This window comes from Oncorhynchus mykiss, chromosome 10, assembly GCF_057628025.1.
Source record: "Oncorhynchus mykiss isolate SJ-2025 chromosome 10, ASM5762802v1, whole genome shotgun sequence".
In the NCBI taxonomy this organism is placed as follows: Eukaryota; Metazoa; Chordata; class Actinopteri; order Salmoniformes; family Salmonidae; genus Oncorhynchus; species Oncorhynchus mykiss.
The window spans coordinates 58,347,213-58,366,712 of record NC_143031.1 but is presented as its reverse complement, the minus strand read 5'-3'; the positions used below and the strand labels follow the sequence as shown (position 1 = coordinate 58,366,712).

Here is a 19,500-nt window from a genome sequence, read left to right as displayed (position 1 = left end):
AATCACTTCACGATGACAGAGGTGACAGAAGTTGTTTAGTTCAGGTACCTTTTCTTTCTTGGGTACAGGAACAATGGTGGCCATCTTGAAGCTGACTGGTGATTATTTAGTTAAAGAAACTACATATGCCGCTCTGCATCCCTGCTAAAATCTGGGTAAAAGATTGAAAGGAATGTAATTCTTATTCAGTACATTTGGTAATTGTTTGCTTTTCTAAAGTCTACCAACCTTGCCAGCAGGCATGCCAGTTTAGTTAGACAAACTAGCTACTCTAACTTGACTAATTGTAAATGAGAACTTGTTCTCAACTGGCCTACCTGGTTAAATAAAGGTGAAAAAGAATAGCCTGAAATGGCTTCTTGTAGCTAGTTGGGAGATAGCTTCCCAATCTGGGCGAGCCAAAGCCAACTTCATCAAATTAGCATTACAGAGACACAACAACTAAACATTCACACACAAAAAATACCAGCATGTACACATGGCCCTGTGTTCCCTATGAGCATGACTCCTCGACAGACACAGACACAGACACAGACACAGACACAGACACAGACACAGACACAGACACAGACACAGACACAGACACAGACACAGACCTCACTTACATACTCAAGGACTCCTGGTCCTCTTGCACTATAGCTGCTGATTTTTATAGTGCATTAGCTTGTGACTTTGTGGCTGTTGTCTACCCGTTTATACAGGCGCTTAAAATGATACATTTATTACTGATTGGTTTGTTGATCAAATCACATTTGATTGGTTGAAATAAAGTGAGGAGCCCATTATAGATGACATGACAGGTGATCATTATTACTAGTACATGCAGTTGCAGTGACTGGGCCTACTTTGACATGCTTTAAAAAATGATGTTCTAGAAAAAAATGAAAAAATAAAAAGAGCATTTGTTTGTAGTATTTTTCTCTGTATGCATGCATTCATCTCAAATCCTAGTTCTCCCGGGAATGATCGTGTTTTAATGTCCTGTGTTCACAGGAATGAAGGCTCCTTGGGAATCACACAGGTAGAGGGATGTCTTTCATCTTCTAGATTTCGGTGGGCAGAAATCTTTATTCGAGCTCGAACAGCCTTATTTTCTCTCATTCGCTCTCCCAGTGCGCCCTCTCGTTCTATTGCAAGCCTACTGTATTTATGCTGCAGAGTGGGGCGTGTGACGTCAACGAATGCTGGAGCGGCTCCTTCGCTCGAGCGAGAAATGGGGAGAAAATTGCAAGGTGAGAAGCGCTTTTTACCCTACATAATGTTTTGGAGGGATGGCAGTGCTAAGTGTTTGTGTGTATGTATCAGTTGACACCACGTTCGAGAGAATGGCTGAAAATAACGCATAATTAGAGCTAGCAGGCAGCACACAAGTGATGGTCTGTGCACTGTAGAAAATGGTAGGCAAGAGAATCAGGGCATGCTGCTAGTGTTACGCTACTACCCGCGCCGGACACGTTGTCCTCCGTATCGACACGACTGCATTGATATTTGTCAATGTTACGCTGTGTAATGAAACGTGTTGTTTTTCTTCGGGTTATTTAAATTGGTGAATGATAGGCTACAGTCAAGCTGCATGTTCCTGCTGCGGTATGCTACCTATGCCACTTGTCTTTGGGTCTTCACACCCATACGAAGACTGATAACGTTCAGTCAGTGCGATTGTTGCAATCAATATGTATAGCCGTTCATTGCACGTGCGTAATTGTCGCTTAATCAATCAGTTGTCATTCGAATGTTCGGAATCCATTATGTCACCGGCCTAATTCGCTTCTCATAGGCTACGTGACGGTTAGTGACAATCTGGCCCATGCCCATCATAACATGATACAATCTATTCGGGTGGAATCATTATTCAGCGGATAACGTAATGTAGCCTATTTTTGCAAATTGTTGGAAGCTTTTAAGTACAGAAACACTATTATTCCAGTATATCCATGTTTTTTTTTTCTCCAGAGAAATTACATTTATTTGGGCATAATGTCCTAAAATCAAAGCAATATGATTAGGGCCTATCTGATAATACCTCATATCATTTACTTTAAATATGTATTTATATTTTGAAAGATCCCACTACTCAGCTATGATCCTCATAGTAATTCCAGCTGTCCCTCTAAATACACTTGAGCTCAAGGCGAAGGTCCCGAAGGAAATTATGAGTTGGCATTATGCACTGCTTCTGCTTGGCCATTTAGAGAACTTCCCAGATCTGCCCCCACAGCTCTTGAAGCCACAGCAGCACTTTGCCTAAAGTGACACAGGCTACTTGAGTGTGGGAAATTGTGCTGTGTGTGACCCGTGGGAAATACTGACTTACTGTTTGTGTGTGACTGGCTGTCTACTGTGGGAAATACTGACTTACTGTTTGTGTGTGACTGGCTGACTACTGTGGGAAATACTTACTTGCTGTTGCTGTGTCCATGCTGCTCTGTCGGGCATCAGATGGGACTAAAGTCAAGTCATTCAAGCTTTAATTAAAGTAATTTTTGAAACTTTTCCCGTTTGAAAAGAGATATCCCAAGTATAAATACAGTAAAGTACACACACTAAAAGCATAGCTGCGGGAAGTACGGGTGCTGTGGGTGCTAGAGCACCCCCTGAAATGTAAAAATAATATATAAATATTCAGGGAGTGCTGCAGCACTCTCAGCACCCCTACTTCCCTCAGCTATGCTTTAGTGTGTGTACTTTACAGTATTGATTTTATATATATATATTATTTTACAAAAGTAGTGCACTGGGGCTTCACTAGACCTGTATGAGCAGACCGACATTACTTTTAGACCTAAACACAAGATGAAATTGCATGCACATGGATACAAACAAATACACAAGCGCACACTTGCATGCACAGACCTCTCCCCCCCACTGCTCATTTTATTTTCAGAGGAAACACTGCGCACACACTTTTAGTCATTTGAGATACATTTGCATGTCCACTGCTCGTGAAGAAAGGTATCGTTTCCTCTCATTTTAAAAGGTAAAGACAGTCAGCCCACCACAACGTCTCAGTCTGTACTAGAATAAGCTGAGTGTTCAGGCTTACTATCACAGGTGATTTTTCACTTCCCTGTCAATTACCACCGCAATTAAGTTAGCCAATATGAGGATAATGTAGGTCACATGACAGCTTTCAGTAACATATTTACACCGGACAAAAATATAAACGCAACATGCAGCAATTTCAAAGATTTGACTGGGTTACACTTCATATAAGGCAGTGGTCGCCAGCTGGTCGATGGCGATTGATTGGTTGATCTTCAAGACATTCCTAGGTGATTGACAAACATTTCTGTAGAAGAGCCAATGATAAAGGCTTGCACTCCTTTATCTTTGTTTGCGTTGCAGTGTTGGCGGTAGGTGCACTTGCCTTAGTGTTTCCATTCTGAACCATTTCTGTTTGAAAAGACAAACTCCGCCTACCCAGGAGGACCGGGAGATCTTAGACGAAATCAAGTGCGCCTACTGGCTAGCCAATCGGCTAGCTCAACCACCATGCCGACAGAGCTTCCCCGGCCACAGCAAAGTTTGATTCAAACCCCTGACCACAGAGACGGTCAAAGAACACAGCGAAGAGCTGCTATTTTTATGGGCGAGTTCATGATTTAAGTTTTTATTTAGCACTGTCAACACTGTTTTTTAAATTCAACGCGATTACAAAACATAACATATTTTTTCTCCGTACTGCCACACGCACTGCTGCAACGAATGTGTAGCCAAGTGTATTGTTAGCCTTGAATTTGTATTATTATTAGCAGCTTGTCATGGCTACTTTAATATAGAGGAATATTTAACTTTCTCTGGTCATAGGAATAACATGAATTTGTGCATGACTGAGGCAGATGCGGTGTGACTCGAGTTTAGCCATCCGGTGGGAGACTGTCTTGTCTCTGTCTCTCCCTCCCTCTGCTGAGACAAATGCTGTGTTCAAAACAACTTGGAAATTGGCGTCTTGAACACACTGAAGTTGGGAGGTCAACTGGGAACTCGAAACGAGATCCGACTGGGAAAACTCTTTTGAACTTGGAATTCCAAGTCGGAAACTCTGGCATCTTTCTAGAGCTCTGACTTTCCGACCTGACGATCAGACTTCATGATTTTGACTCCAATTTTTTTTGAGTTCCCAGTTGTCTTGAAAGCACCATGGCCATTAGATGCAGGTACCATCAGTCCAGTAAAAAAAAATTCAATTTATGGTCCGGTCCGCAGTGCCTCGCAAGTGATACACCAACTGATCTAGTTTGTTATCAAAGCTTGAGTTTTGAAAGCTGATATGGTCTGAGAAGAACAATATTGCCAGGCATATAACCAATATGCTGTGATAATGTATTAGGCTTACTGCCCAAACATCATTCCTACAAAACTGTTTTTATTAGATTGTTACAAGTCATATTTAAACAAATCTGAGCAGAAGATCTCTGCTTGTTTTTTTTGACTGCGAAAGTGATCTTGACTCAAAAGGTTGGTGACCACTGGTATAAGGAAATCAGTCAATTGAAAGAAATTCATTAGGCCCTAATCAAATGTTATTTGTCATATGCACCGAATACAACAGGTGTAGCCCTTACAGTGAAATGCTAATCTATTGATTTCACATGACTGGGAATACAGTTATGCATCTGTTGGTCACAGATAACCAGTCAGTATCTGGTGTGACCCCCATTTGCCTCATGCAGGCGAGACATCTCCTTCGCATAGCGCTGATCAGGCTGTTGATTGTGGAATGTGGTCCCTCTCCTCTTCAATGGCCGTGCGAAGTTGCTGGATATTGGCGGGAACTGGAAACTCGCTGTCAAACACGTTGATCCAGAGCATCCCAAACATGCTCAATGGGTGGCATGTCTAATTATGCAGGCCATGAAAGACATGGGACATTTTCAGCTTCCAGGAATTGTGTACAGATCCTTGCAACATGTGGCTGTACATTATCATGCTGAAACATGAGGTGATGGGGCGGATGAATGGCACGACAATGGGCATCTTGTCGTGGTATCTCTGTGCATTCAAATTGCCATCAATAAATTGCAATTGTGTTAGCCTGTAGCTTATGCCTGCCCATTCCATAACCCCAGCGCCACCATGGGGCACTCTGTTCACAACATTGACATCAGTAAACCGCTCGCCCACACACAGCCATACACGCTGTCTGCCATCTGTTGAAACCTGTATTAATCTATGAAGTGGCCATGGAAGGTGAGCATTTGCACACCGCAGTCAGGTCAAGAACCTCAGTTCAAGATCCTGGTGAGGACGACAAGCATTCACATGCGCTTCCCTGAGATGGTTTCTAACAGTTTGTGCAGAAATTCTTTAGTTGTTCAAACCCACAGTTTCTTCAGCTGTCCGGGTGGCTGGTCTCAGACGATCCCGCAGGTGAAGAAGCCGGATGTGGAGGTCCTGGGCTGGCGTGGTTACACGTGGTCTGTGGTTTTGAGGCCGGTTGGACGTACTGCCAAATTCTCTAAAATGATGTGGCTTATGATAGAGAAATTAACATTCATTTCTCTGGCAACAGTTCTGGTTGAAATTCCTGACGTCAGCATGCCAATTGCATGCTGTGGCATTGTGTTTGTCATAACTGCACATTTTAGTGGCCTTTTATTGTCCCCAGCACAAGGTGCACCTTGTGTAATGATAATGCTGTTTAAACTTCTTGATATGCCACACCTGTCAGGTGGCTGGATCATCTTCGCAAATGAATAATGCTTACTAACAGGGATGTAAACAAATTTGTGCACAAAATCTGAGAAATTAGCTTTTTGGAACATTTCTGGAATCTTTTATTTCAGCTATTTTTGTTCAGTACAAATATATTAAGCTCTAAGAAGAGTTTACATCCCATTTGACATTTAGTTTCTTTCTCCGCCAAAGGTTAGGCCTGTTTCTTCTTTGTATTGAATTTCAAATAGAAATTCATGGGACATTTTTGTTCAATTTCCACACAGTGACACAGGGTGGACATTCCCAAAGCGATTCAAGAAAATCTCCTTGACAATGGTGACCGATGAGCACTATCTCTGTCAACTAATGCATTCTTTTAACCACTAGTTACCTTGGCGGAATGCTGCATATTCAGTGAAATTTCATTCTCATGAAGAATGTTTTCGGTCTGTCGCCCAGACAGTTGGGTGTCAAGTATTCCTGTGTGTACGTGCGTCAGTGACAGTGGATCTTCCCATAGTCATTTTCCTTGTGTAGGTGTCAAGTATTCTCTACAGTGACAGTGGAGCGTCCCGATCCCATAGTAATTTTCCTCAAGTAAACATACAACATCACATCACCTCTGGCAAAACAACATTGATCGTACTCCTCCTGTCCCATAGCGCCACTACACTATCTGACTGCCACTATGGGACGGTAACGAGAGATTGTTTTGTTTACATTTGAGACCTCCGTTGTTGACTGCCTCTGCTCTCCCCACAATTTTGAACGGAGATTTGATACAGCACCACTTATACACACAGTTTATTAGGTACACCCATCAAGTACTGGGTCAGACCCCCCCCCCCCCCCTTTGCCTCCAGAACGGCCGTAATTCTTTGGGTCATGAAAACGTTGCCCAATTAGTATCAAGGGACCTAATGTGTGCCAGGAAAACATTCCCTGCAGCATTAAACCACCAGCCTGTACCGTTGACACCAGGCAGGATGGGGCGATGGACTGATGCTGCTTACGCCAAATCCTGACTCTGCCATCAGCATGACACGTATATTTCTGTTTCCAATAATAGTGAATCGGATCAATCAGACCTTTTACCGTTGTGTGAATAAAGGCCACCCCCAGTCAGAAGGGGAATATCACCTACGTCCCAAATGGCTCCCTATGTAGTGCACTTTATTGGGAAAAGGGTGCCAGTTGGGACACCACCATCAGCCCAGCATTTCATTGCCTGCTTTTCTGACACTTGCCTTTACACTTCATCCCCTGCCAAGAGCTGCGCCTTCACCAAGAGCTGCCCCTTCACCAATCTACCAGTTCCCTCCTTAATCAAAGTAACTCTATCTTCCCACCTTAGTGAGTGGCCTAGTTTGGGTGAGTGTGAGATCTGTAGTGGTGGAGAAGAATCCCAATGGGGCAGCAGATATTGTCCCTAAAGTGCAAACTCCGCCCATCTGGCACTCCAGGGAGGCTCAAATACTATTTGATCGCAGGGTCTGAATCAATTTAAATATTACATCCATCCTCGATGGATATTTGCACAGCACTAGTTGGTGTCCCTCGGTCTCCCCTAACATCGGTTAAACATATGGATTGCGGACACATGTTGCTTTGCCACCTCAAATCAATGGCCTCATATACAATATTTCTACATGGTTTAAAAATCTCACTGACTGGATGGAAATGCAGTGCTGTCAATCATTTGGAATGTTAAGGAATACAATTGTTGGATAATCAAAACCATTTGTTACAGACCCAGGGTCAGAAGGCTTATATCTCATGCCTGCGTTTAATAATAAAATTGACTTTGGTCGCTACCAATTGGGTGAACTATATCTACTTGAAAATAAAGTTGAATATCCCGCTCCTAAAACTACTTTGATACTCATGACGATTCTTATTTTACATTTCTGTTATTGTCCATAGTTGTTGGAATTATTATTATTATTTTTTTTACGTGACCATACGATTATTGTCCTAGCCTTAGTCCCAGTTAGGGTTGCACATTTTGGGGAATATTCAGAGGTGGAAACTTTCTGTGGGAATTAACGGGAATATATGCGCATTAATATTAATACCATTTTTAGATGTTTTTTAGTTGATGTATTTACCATATATTATGGACACAGAAACATAAGTAGACATAATTGCAAATAATAACTAAATCCTTCCAATAGAAAAAATAAATAAATCATTAATTACAAATTGAACTCTAAATAAATGAGTTGACTCTCCACATGGGATGATTTCACTGAACAACAAAAGAAAGGGAATATTGAATGATCCCCAATGATCCATCGCATCTCCCAAAAACGTTTTCAACATACATCTGTAAAATGATAATCCAGAAACTAAAGCTTTGGTTGTCTTCCTCTCATGCTTCCATGTCTTCTCCCTGGACCTCCTCAATGTCCACCTCTTGAACATCAGACTGAGGCCTCATCTTCACGGTCACTTTCCAACCTTGTTGAGGATGGTTCGATGTCAGGCTCAAAAAGCCTCAAATTAGCCCGGATGGCCACCAATTTTTCAACCCTTGTACTGGTCAGCCTGTTTTGATGTGTGTTCCCAAACAAGGACCAGTTGTGCTCTGAGGCAGCCGATGTTGGTGGGATTTGGAGGATGTTGGAGGCAACAGGGGAAAGAGCCTCAGATCCACAAAGTCCATTCCACTAGGTGGCTGATGAGATATGTTGGCACGACTGCCATATTGCATCTCCATCCCAAAGCCCTTGCTTGGAAGTGTACTTCACCAGGCTGCCAAGAACCTTGCCCTCATCCAGGCCAAGTTGGCGAGACATGGTAGTGATGACACCATAGGCCTTGTTGATCTCTGCACCAGACAGGATGCTCTTGCCAGCATATTTGGGATCCAACATGTACGCTGCGGTGTGTATGGGCTTCAGGCAGAAGTCTTCATGCATTATGTATTTCAGAACTGCAGTTTCCTCTGCTTGGCGCATCAGTGAAGTGGGCAGGGCAGTACGGCTTTCTTCTTACATCTGCAAGCAGAGTCTGAACATCAGACAGGATGGCATTGTCTCCATCAATCTGTGCAATGGCTACTGCTATAGGTTTCAGGCTGCTTACCACTCTGTCCCAAAATACATCATCCAGGAGGATCCTCTTGATGGGGCTATCCATATCAGCAGACTGTGATATGGCCATTTCTTGGAGAGACTCCTTCCCCTCCAGGAGACTGTCAAACTTGATGACAATACCACACCAATGGCTGTTGCTGCTATAACTTCATGATCCTTCACATATCTAACCATTTCCTTGGCTTTCTTGTAGAGTGTATCTGTTGTTTTCAGTGCCATGATGTCCTTGAGGAGCACATTCAATGCATGAGCAGCACAGCCAATGGGTGTGATGTGAGGGTAGGACTCCTCCACTTTAGACCAAGCAGCCTTCATGTTCGCAGCATTCTGGTTGAGGGGTGGAGATGATGTAGTTAATTATTCCTTGCCCACCAACATTCGACCACCCATCAGAGAGGATTGCAATACAGTCTGATTTCTCTATGATTTGCTTGACCTTCACTTGAACTCTGCATCCAGAAAATTAGTAGATAAAGCATGTCAGGTTGGAGGGGTGTATGCTGGGTGAAGAACATTCAGAAATCTCTTCCAATACACAATACGCCTGTGAGCATCAGAGGAGAACTAGTTGCAGATACAGCTCGAGCAAGACATTCATCAGCATTTCTCTGACTACGTTCCTCCATTGAGTCAAAAACATCTGATTCCAGGAGGACCATGAGCCGTTGCTATTGATAAGGTGTCTGATTCATCATTTTCACCTCGAATAGAAGCAGAGGGACTTTTGTCAGAGGTTGCTTGTTGTGTGCACTGAGGGAACTTTATGCACTTGGCCAGATGATTCTGCATCTTTGTTGCATTCTTCACATATGATTTGACACTATTTGCAAATGTACACAGCTTTTCCTTCTACATTAGCTGCAGTGAAATGTCTCTACATATCAGATAGTGCCCGTGGCAGTTTTCTGTAAAGATTACTTAAAAAAAAAAAAAATACAATTCCATGTACAGATAAATAATTAAGCAGTTAGATTAAACAACGCCTTTGTAAGATAAAAGTTTTAAAATTAATCCTGTATGGAAACAGGTGAATTAACACTCCTCAGCAGGCTCAAGCAAGCTAAAACCCACACGGTAGAAAACTAACTAACAAATTGTTAACAAGTTAGAAATGATTTAAATACACTTTGCTGTAGGCTACTATTTACTAGTTAACAAAAATAATGTATGCCATATAAAATATACACTGTTCAAAAAAATAAAGGGAACACTAAAATAACACATCCTAGATCTGAATGAATGAAATATTATTATTAAATACTTTTTTCTTTACATAGTTGAATGTGCTGACAACAAAATCACACACAAATTATCAATGGAAATCAAATTTATCAACCCATGGAGGTCTGGATTTGGAGTCACACTCAAAATTAAAGTGGAAAACCACACTACAGGCTGATCCAACTTTGATGTAATGTCCTTAAAACAAGTCAAAATGAGGCTCAGTAGTGTGTGTGTGTGTGGCCTCCACGTGCCTGTATGACCTCCCTACAATGCCTGGGCATGCTCCTGATGAGGTGGCGGATGGTCTCCTGAGGGATCTCTTCCCAGACCTGGACTAAAGCATCCACCAACTCCTGGACAGTCTGTGGTGCAACGTGGCGTTGGTGGATGGAGCGAGACATGATGTCCCAGATGTGCGCAATTGGATTCAGGTCTGGGGAACGGGCGGGCCAGTCCATAGCATCAATGCCTTCCTCTTTCAGGAACTGCTGACACACTCCAGCCACATGAGGTCTAGCATTGTCTGGCATTAGGAGGAACCCAGGGCCAACCGCACCAGCATATGGTCTCACAAGAGGTCTGAGGATCTCATCTCGGTTCCTAATGGCAGTCAGGCTACCTCTGGCGAGCACATGGAGGGCTGTGCGGCTCCCCAAAGAAATGCCACCCCACACCATGACTGACCCACCGCCAAACCGGTCATGCTGGAGGATGTTGCAGGCAGCAGAACGTTCTCCACGGCATCTCCAGACTGTCACGTCTGTCACGTGCTCAGTGTGAACCTGCTTTAATCTGTGAAGAGCACAGGGCGCCAGTGGCGAATTTGCCAATCTTGGTGTTCTCTGGCAAATGCCATACGTCCTGCACGGTGTTGGGCTGTAAGCACAACCCCCACCTGTGGACGTCGGGCCCTCATTACCACCCTCATGGAGTCGGTTTCTGACCGTTTGAGCAGACACATGCACATTTGTGGCCTGCTGGAGGTCATTTTGCAGGGCTCTGGCAGTGCTCCTCCTGCTCCTCCTTGCACAAAGGCGGAGGTAGTGGTCCTGCTGTTGGGTTGTTGCCCTCCTACGGCCTCCCCCACATCTCCTGATGTACTGGCCTGTCTCCTGGTAGCTCCTCCATGCTCTGGACACTACGCTGACAGACACAGCAAACCTTCTTGCCACAGCTCGCATTGATGTGCCATCCTGGATGAGCTGCACTACCTGAGCCACTTGTGTGGGTTGTAGACTCCGTCTCATGCTACCACTAGTGAAAGCACCGCCAGCATTCAAGTGACCAAAACATCAGCCAGGAAGCATAGGAACTGAGAAGTGGTCTGTGGTTATCACCTGCAGAACTACTCCTTTATTGGGGCCTATTATTTCCACCTGTTGTCTATTCCATTTGCACAACAGCATGTGAAATGTATTGTCAATCAGTGTTGCTTCCTAAGTGGACAGTTTGATTTCACAGAAGTGTGATTGACTTGGAGTTACATTGTGTTGTTTAAGTGTTCCCTTTATTTTTTTGAGCAGTGTATATTCACCTCACCCAGTATTGTAATCAAAACTTACCAGAAAGCATGTTGTCCTTGGCTCAGACAGTTTAGTAGTGTGGGCTCAATAGCATCTCATTAGTGTGCAAGATCTTGAGAATCATCTGTACATGTGATGGAAGAGTGCACTGTGCATGCAGAGGGCCTAGACCTAGACCTAGAATTGCCTTATGTTAACCCACAAAAAAGGTTCACTGTTATAAGCTAACTTTTAAAAAATGAATTTAAGCATTATTCCCCAAATTCCAGGGCTTAACTTCCCTTGGAAAATTTCCTGAAAAAATTCGGAAATTTCCTGGAAAGTTTCTGACTCTTTGCAACCCTAGTCACAGTACAGTAGCAGTGTCTCCTCAGTCCTCAACGGCTGCATCCACAGTGTAGCTACTCTTAAAAATCCCCACCTTTTTTTTCTTGTCTTATTTACCTTCACACAGTAGCTGTGACCCAATATTAATATCCTGATCTCCTGTCCTTCATAACCACTTACACATGAAAGGAGTGAACAGGTTTCCACTTCCCACCATGGCTTTCACCCATCAACTGTCACGAAGGAAAGGTAGGCCATTGTGTGACACAGTCCAGTCCATTTTGAATAGAGTGGGCATCCCCGAAGAGGACTTCGACATTCTGTTCAATTGGCTGGCTATGGGATTTGGCTCTCTGCTCTCAGGTTCGTAGCCCTTGGCTGTGTGATTGTCTTGGAAGGAACCCGTGGCTTCCTCAGGACTAACACTTTGACACGCTCATGCTAAAGCCTAGCCAGCATTGGGGGTTTAAGTAAACACAGTGTTAAAGGTAAGGCAAATGTTAGGGTAGCTAAAATCTGGTAACCTTTCCAGAAATCCTGGTTGGAGGATTCTGGTTTTCCTGCTTATTTCCCCCCTGATTTGTGTAATCTGCTAATTGTGATTTCTTGAATACCTGGGAATTTTGGGAAAGTTGCTGGAACTTTACAATCATAGCAGAAGCCCTTATACAGTAAGGAGATATGGCAATCTGTGGAGCCAATGGGAACACAGTAAAACACAGGTGCATGTTAGTTATTGTCATAACGTTCCCCAATATGTTTAATTACATGCCTGTATAAAATTGATATTTAATTCCTCTCACTCGTAAACATTCTAGTTCACATCTTCAGAATAAAAACCTTGAACAGTCTGAACAACGCTGACTAAGAGTAGGCAGCTGCTTGTGTTGCACCTTGCAGAGTCTTGGCACCGCTAAATGCCACAACACCACCTCCGCGTGAAGCACCGCAGAGGTAGAAGACTCTGTGCCGGTTATTAGCCAGCCACACCCTGCCTTGCTTCTCTATTCTCTCCACACCTCCAGGCAAAAACATTTACTTTATCATAGATCAGATTGAGGATGTGATGCACCGCTCTCCAACTGTACAGTGCTTACCGATAATGGGATGCAATTCGGCACTGATTTCAGTGCTTCTGAAAACAGTATGGATTGTTGTTTAATTAAAAGCCACTGGACGTTGTTTTAAGAGCCAATTGGTGATGGGCACATGATGGGTCGTCTCCCTCGGATTCCCTCTGGGCCTAATTAAAGGTCAGCTTCTCTGCATCCACCCAGTGAGATGATACTGATAGAACAGGAAAGCTCATTGGGTTAATAGCTCAAGGAGGTCAATCGGTCTGTGGGTCTGTTTTAGAGGTTGACCGATTTTATGATTTTTCAACGTCGATACCGATTTATTGGAGGACAAAAAAAGCCGATACAGATTTAAAAAAATTATATATATATATAATAATGTATTTGTAATAATGTCAATTACAACAATACTGAATGAACACTTATTTAAACTTAATATAATACATAAATAAAATAAATGTAGCCTCAAATAAATAATGAAACATGTTCAATTTGGTTTAAATAATGCAAAAACAAAGTGTTGGAGAAGAAAGTAAAAGTGCAATATGTGCCATGTAAGAAAGCTAACGTTTAAGTTCCTTGCTCAGAACATGAGAACATATGAAAGCTGGTGGTTCCTTTTAAAATGAGTCTTCAATATTCCCAGGTAAGAAGTTTTAGGTTGTAGTTATTATAGGACTATTTCTCTCTATACCATTTGTATTTCATATACCGTTTACTATTGGATGTTCTTATAGGCACTTTAGTATTGCCAGTGTAACAGTATAGCTTCCTTCCCTCTCCTCGATCCTCCCTGGGCTCGAACCAGGAACACAACGACAACAGCCACCCTCGAAGCAGCGTTACCCATGCAGAGCAAGGGAAACAACTACTCCAAGTCTCAGAGCGAGTGATGTTTGAAACGCTATTAGCGCGCACCCCGCTAACTAGCTAGCCATTTCACATCACATCGTTACACCAGCCTAATCTCGGGAGTTGATAGGCTTGAAGTCATAAACAGCAGAGCTGCTGGCAAAACGCACGAAAGTGCTGTTTGAATGAATGCTTATGAGCCTGCTTATGAGTAAGACTGCTCGATCAAATCATAGACTTAATTATTACATAATAACACACAGAAATGCAGGTCATTAATATGGTCGTATCCGGAAACTATCATCTCGAAAACAAGACGTTTATTCTTTCCGTGAAATATGGAACTGTTCCGTATTTTATCTAACGGGTGGCATCCATCAGTCTAAATATTCCTGTTACATTGCACAACCTTCAATGTTATGTCATAATTACGTAAAATTCTGGCAAATTAGTTTGCAATGAGCCAGGCGGCCCAAATTGTTGCAGATACCTTGACTCTGCATGCAATGAACGCAAGAGAAGTGACACAATTTCACCTGGTTAATATTGCCTGCTAACCTGGATTCCTTTTAGCTAAATATGCAGGTTTTAAAAATATATACTTCTGTGTATTGATTTTAAGAAAGGCATTGGTGTTTATGGTTAGGTACACGTTGGAGCAACAACAGTCCTTTTTCGCGAATGCGCACTGCATCGATTATATGCAATGCAGGACACGCTAGATAAACTAGTAATATCATCAACCATGTGTAGTTATAACTAGTGAGTATGATTGATTAAGTTTAATGCTAGCTAGCAACCTACCTTGGCTTCTTACTGCATTCGCATACCAGGCGGGCTCCTCATGAGGCAGGTGGTTAGAGCGTTGGACTAGTTAACCGTAAGGTTGCAAGATTGAATCCCTGAGCTGACAAGGTTACAAGGTTAACAAGGTTAACCCACCGTGTTCCTAGGCCGTCATTGAAAATAAGAATGTGTTCTTAACTGACTTGCCTAGTTAAATAAAGATTAAATAAAGGTGTAAACAAAAAAAATAGGCAAACTCGGGGTCCAAAATGACCGATTTCCGATTGTTATGAAAACTTGAAATCGGCCCTAATTAATCGGCCATTCCGATTTAATCGGTCAACCTCTAATCTGTTTGTCTTAAAGGGGGGTGTTATATATTGTAGGCTACTATTTTTGAGTGCTCTTGTCATCACTAGCACACTGTGTAGTAGGGAATAGGTTTCTATCTTAGATTCAGCCCTACAACAGAAAGATTACTCAAAACACTACATTATTGTCTCTGCTTGGCCAGTCAATGCAGACTTGCAGTCAAGGCAGGAAGGCTAAAGCAATCATGCATACTATAATAGCATAATTAGTATAATCTAATTCAAAGCAAAAATGCTAAACTTCCTTAACCCTCACTGGGAAGGATACACCCTCTTTCCTAGGACGCTGGCTAACCAAATCACCCGCACTTGATGATAGTGACACCAGCAATCTCCTCTTCTTCCCTCCCTCTTAATATAAGTCAGAGGTGTTATTCACAATGGCTGATGCCCTCCTGGCCTGTCTACTGCTGCAGTCTCATGTTACCTCCATGTCACTTGTTTCCTCTACTGTGTGTGTGTGTGTGTGTGTGTGTGTGTGTCCCGACACCCACAGCTCAACCCCTCGGCTCTCTGTGCCCGCTTGCCCTCACTCGTTTTTTTTCACTCCCGCTCTGCTGCCACCACCTTGTCTTGATCTACTCTTTCTCTCCCTGCAACCTTTCACTGATGAGTCATTTCAACTTCCTGTTAGTATGCCACAGATCCTTTCATCACAGCAGAACGGGATTCTGGAGTCAGCTGGTATCCCCGGAGACTTCCATTTTTAGAGCCGCTAGATTCTGCAGAGCCACAGGCAAACATTATTTCAATGTTCTTCTCAGCCTTGACCCCCCCCCCCCTTTTGCCCTCAGAACAGCCTCAATTCGTCGGGGGCATGGACTCTACAAGGTGTTGAAAGCGGTCCACAGGGATGCTGGCCCATGTTGACTCCAGTGCATCCCGCAGTTGTCAAGTTGGCTGGATGTCCTTGGTGGACCATTCTTGATACATGGGAAACTGTTGTGTGAAACCCAGCAGCGTTTGCAGTTCTTGACACACTCAAACTGATGCGCCTGGCACCTACTACCATACCCCACTCAGAGGCACGCTGTAATCAATGTAACCAAGAAGCTTAATCTTGCAAGCTAGCCACATGAGCTAGCAAGTTAGCAAACCAAATGCATAGCTGGAGCCCTGAGCGGAAGGGAATTTATTTTGAAACTTATAAGATACTGTATTTAGCTGGCAAACATTTAGTAGTGAATTAGTAACTTGACCACACCTCTTGAGCTGGACAACATTGGATCGGCATGACACGAATGCTTCCCTGTGCTTTTTGAGCCAGTCATAGTATGTTTGTTTACAATCGGCTGCTTTGGGGAACAGCTTCAAAATGAAAAAACACAACAGGCAAAATTATGAACACAATCTGCTTTATAAAATTAACCGAGCTATTGCACAAGTTGACTACTAAGTATTTAATATTGACAGTATTAAAAAAATCATACCGTGGGTATTTCAAAATAACCTGGTATACCGCCCAAGCCGACTGCACTACTATATAGGGAGTCATTTGGGACGAAGCCAATCTGAATGTTAATCTTGCAAAACATTGGCTGAAACCATTTGAATTGAAATAACGGTGTTGCTCTATTTCACCGGGATTTATGGCATATTGACTTGGCATTAATCCTGTCTCATTTCCATTTCGCTTTCTTCTCGCCTGGAAGCCTGAAGAGAAACGGACGCCAATAAAGAGGTTTTGTGAGATCGTTAAAGTTTGCCTGCCAGCCAGGGAAGGCTCTTTTAAACATTATCTCAGTTTTAAAGGTCCCCTTCATTGTTTTAAAGTCTAGACTTGAAGAGCTGAGGTTAGTCACAATAGGGTCATGCAGGGAAACAACTGAATGTCGTCAGTCAGAACAAAACCATTTCAATAAGTGATAAAATAAAATACAGTAACATCTGATACAGTAAATATCATGGCTCAATACTAGACTGCCTTGTACAAGTCTTACCCCTGCAGGCTTGCATGATTCTGAGAACACAGTGGAAGCCCCAGGTGCCTGCTGCTCTGAAGAGACAGGATTATGTGCATGTGTGGAAGGGAGGATCCCCTCCCTCACAGACATGCAGTAGTTCGGGCTGAGACGGTCTTGGTATTTGAGGTTAAGGTAATTGGCCAGGCCAACCATGGGTTCTGTTTGTATACTTGTTTACATGGAAATGCTTATTTGAAACCAGCCATTACACTTCGTTATTATCTTGGTATTTCAGTATTATTCAGGTTATTACTTACAAATAGTAATCAACGAATGAAGAAATGCCAGGTTGGAGAGGATCTGTCTCTTTCGCATTGTCACATTAATGGAGTCAAACTTAAGATCTATGCCTACCTTGTCGGTTGGCTTTTCTGCATATCATTGTTTTTAATACAGATCCTATTTGACACAAAACCTTTCAAATTAAGTCCGATGGGGTTTCTCACACTTTTACCAAGATATTCGCAAAACGTCACAATCCCTGCTAATGCGGTCAGTCGATGGTAGTTTCATTAACATATATTTTCTTCAAAGAGAAAGCCGTAATGAAATAAATAATTTATTCTAAACTACTGAGAGGCCCTTTACAAGATTAAATTATGACCGGAGCGTTTTGATTCTTATTAAAGAGATGGAGTTCACCCAGGCTACTTTAGGAAACTCACACACACGCCCTGGTAAAAGCACCAGTCAATCACAGCCAACAGCGTATGTCAGACACAAGCAAATATTTCTCCTTTCCTTAAAACGTATTAAATGTAGGCCTACTTGTGGCTGGAAGATAATGAATGCAACGTTGATTTTCAAGAGGAAGAGTGTTGGTAAGATTTTTCAAACACTGTGAGGAACTATTCTAATTTATGCGGTGAAGAAAAAAAACACTGAGGAACTATTCTAATTTGTGAGGTGAAGAAAAAAAACACTGAGAAGCCCAATTGGGCACTTTACTACATTTGCGAGAAGCAGGCCAGGTACTTCTATGCGTGTTCAGGCATGTGCGCTCCGTCAACGTTAACATGACAGAGAAACCAGACACATGCTCATTGCTCACATGGAGCGCGTAAATGATGGTATAAAATAAACCAAAACTTGTTTCTCAGTGTAGTGTAGCAAGTTGTGTGTAGCAAGTTGTGTGTAGCAAGTTGTGAACTCTGCAAATAACTCCGAGAATGAAACGGTAAAATGAACATAAATGTAACCAAATGACAGGGATTAATGTAAATTCCCTGTTTACAAACTGCAGTCTACCACATGGCATTCATAAAAGAGCATTGCGGCCTAACGCTGTATAGCCTAGGCTAGTATACTACTTTGCGGGGATTGGAGGGCAGACAGCACAGTCTATAAATTCTGTATCAAACTATACCATGCCAGATATTGGCAAAACAGTTGCTTATAATTAGGGTCGAGAAGGGTCAAACTTTCCAGTAAATTTCCAGAATTTTTCAGGAAATTGTAAATGGGTAGTTAAGCCCCGGAATTTGGGGAATTTTGCTTAAATTCTAGGTCTTGTGGAATATTTTGGTTAAACTGTCCCGGCATTGCAACCCTCTGCATGCACAGTGCATTCTTCCATCACATGTACAATTGATTCTCAAGATCTTGCACACTAATGAGATGCTATTGAGCCCACACTACTAAACTGTCTGAGCCAAGGACTACATGCTTACTGGTAAGTTTTGATTACAATACTGGGTGGGGTGAATATACACTGCTCAAAAAAATAAAGGGAACACTTAAACAACACAATGTAACTCCAAGTCAATCACACTTCTGTGAAATCAAACTGTCCATTTAGGAAGCAACACTGATTGACAATACATTTCACATGCTGTTGTGCAAATGGAATAGACAACAGGTGGAAATTATAGGCAATTAGCAAGACACCCCCAATAAAGGAGTGGTTCTGCAGGTGATGACCACAGACCACTTCTCAGTTCCAATGCTTCCTAACTGATGTTTTGGTCACTTTTGAATGCTGGCGGTGCTTTCACTCTAGTGGTAGCATGAGACGGAGTCTACAACCCACACAAGTGGCTCAGGTAGTGCAGCTCATCCAGGATGGCACATCTCGTTGCGAGCTGTGGCAAGAAGGTTTGCTGTGTCTGTCAGCGTAGTGTCCAGAGCATGGAGGTGCTACCAGGAGACAGGCAAGTACATCAGGAGATGTGGAGGAGGCCGTAGGAGGGCAACAACCCAGCAGCAGGACCACTACCTCCGCCTTTTTGCAAGGAAGAGCAGGAGGAGCACTGCCAGAGCCCAGCAAAATGACCTCCAGCAGGCCACAAATGTGCATGTGTCTGCTCAAACGGTCAGAAACAGACTACATGAGGGTGGTATGAGGGCCCGACGTCCACAGATGGGGGTTGTGCTTACAGCCCAACACCGTGCAGGATGTTTGGCATTTGCCAGAGAACACCAAGATTGGCAAATTCGCCACTGGCGCCCTGTACTCTTCACAGAGGAAAGTAGGTTCACACTGAGCACATGTGACAGTCTGGAGACACCGTGGAGAACGTTCTGCTGCCTGCAACATCCCCCAGCATGACCGGTTTGGCGGTGGCATTTCTTTGGGGGGCCGCACAGCCCTCCATGTGCTCGCCAGAGGTAGCCTGACTGCC

The 19,500-nt window shown here is 43.1% G+C and overlaps 1 protein-coding gene across 1 annotated transcript in view; it reads left to right on the top strand.

The window, feature by feature from the left end:
• The first annotated feature begins 812 nt into the window (after positions 1 to 812).
• LOC110534335 (F-box only protein 41) overlaps positions 813 to 19,500 on the top strand; it is an 89,416-nt gene continuing 70,728 nt past the window's right edge. The window contains 1 exon segment of the mRNA XM_090187188.1: positions 813 to 1,232. The gene's annotated coding sequence lies outside the window, so the exon portion shown is untranslated.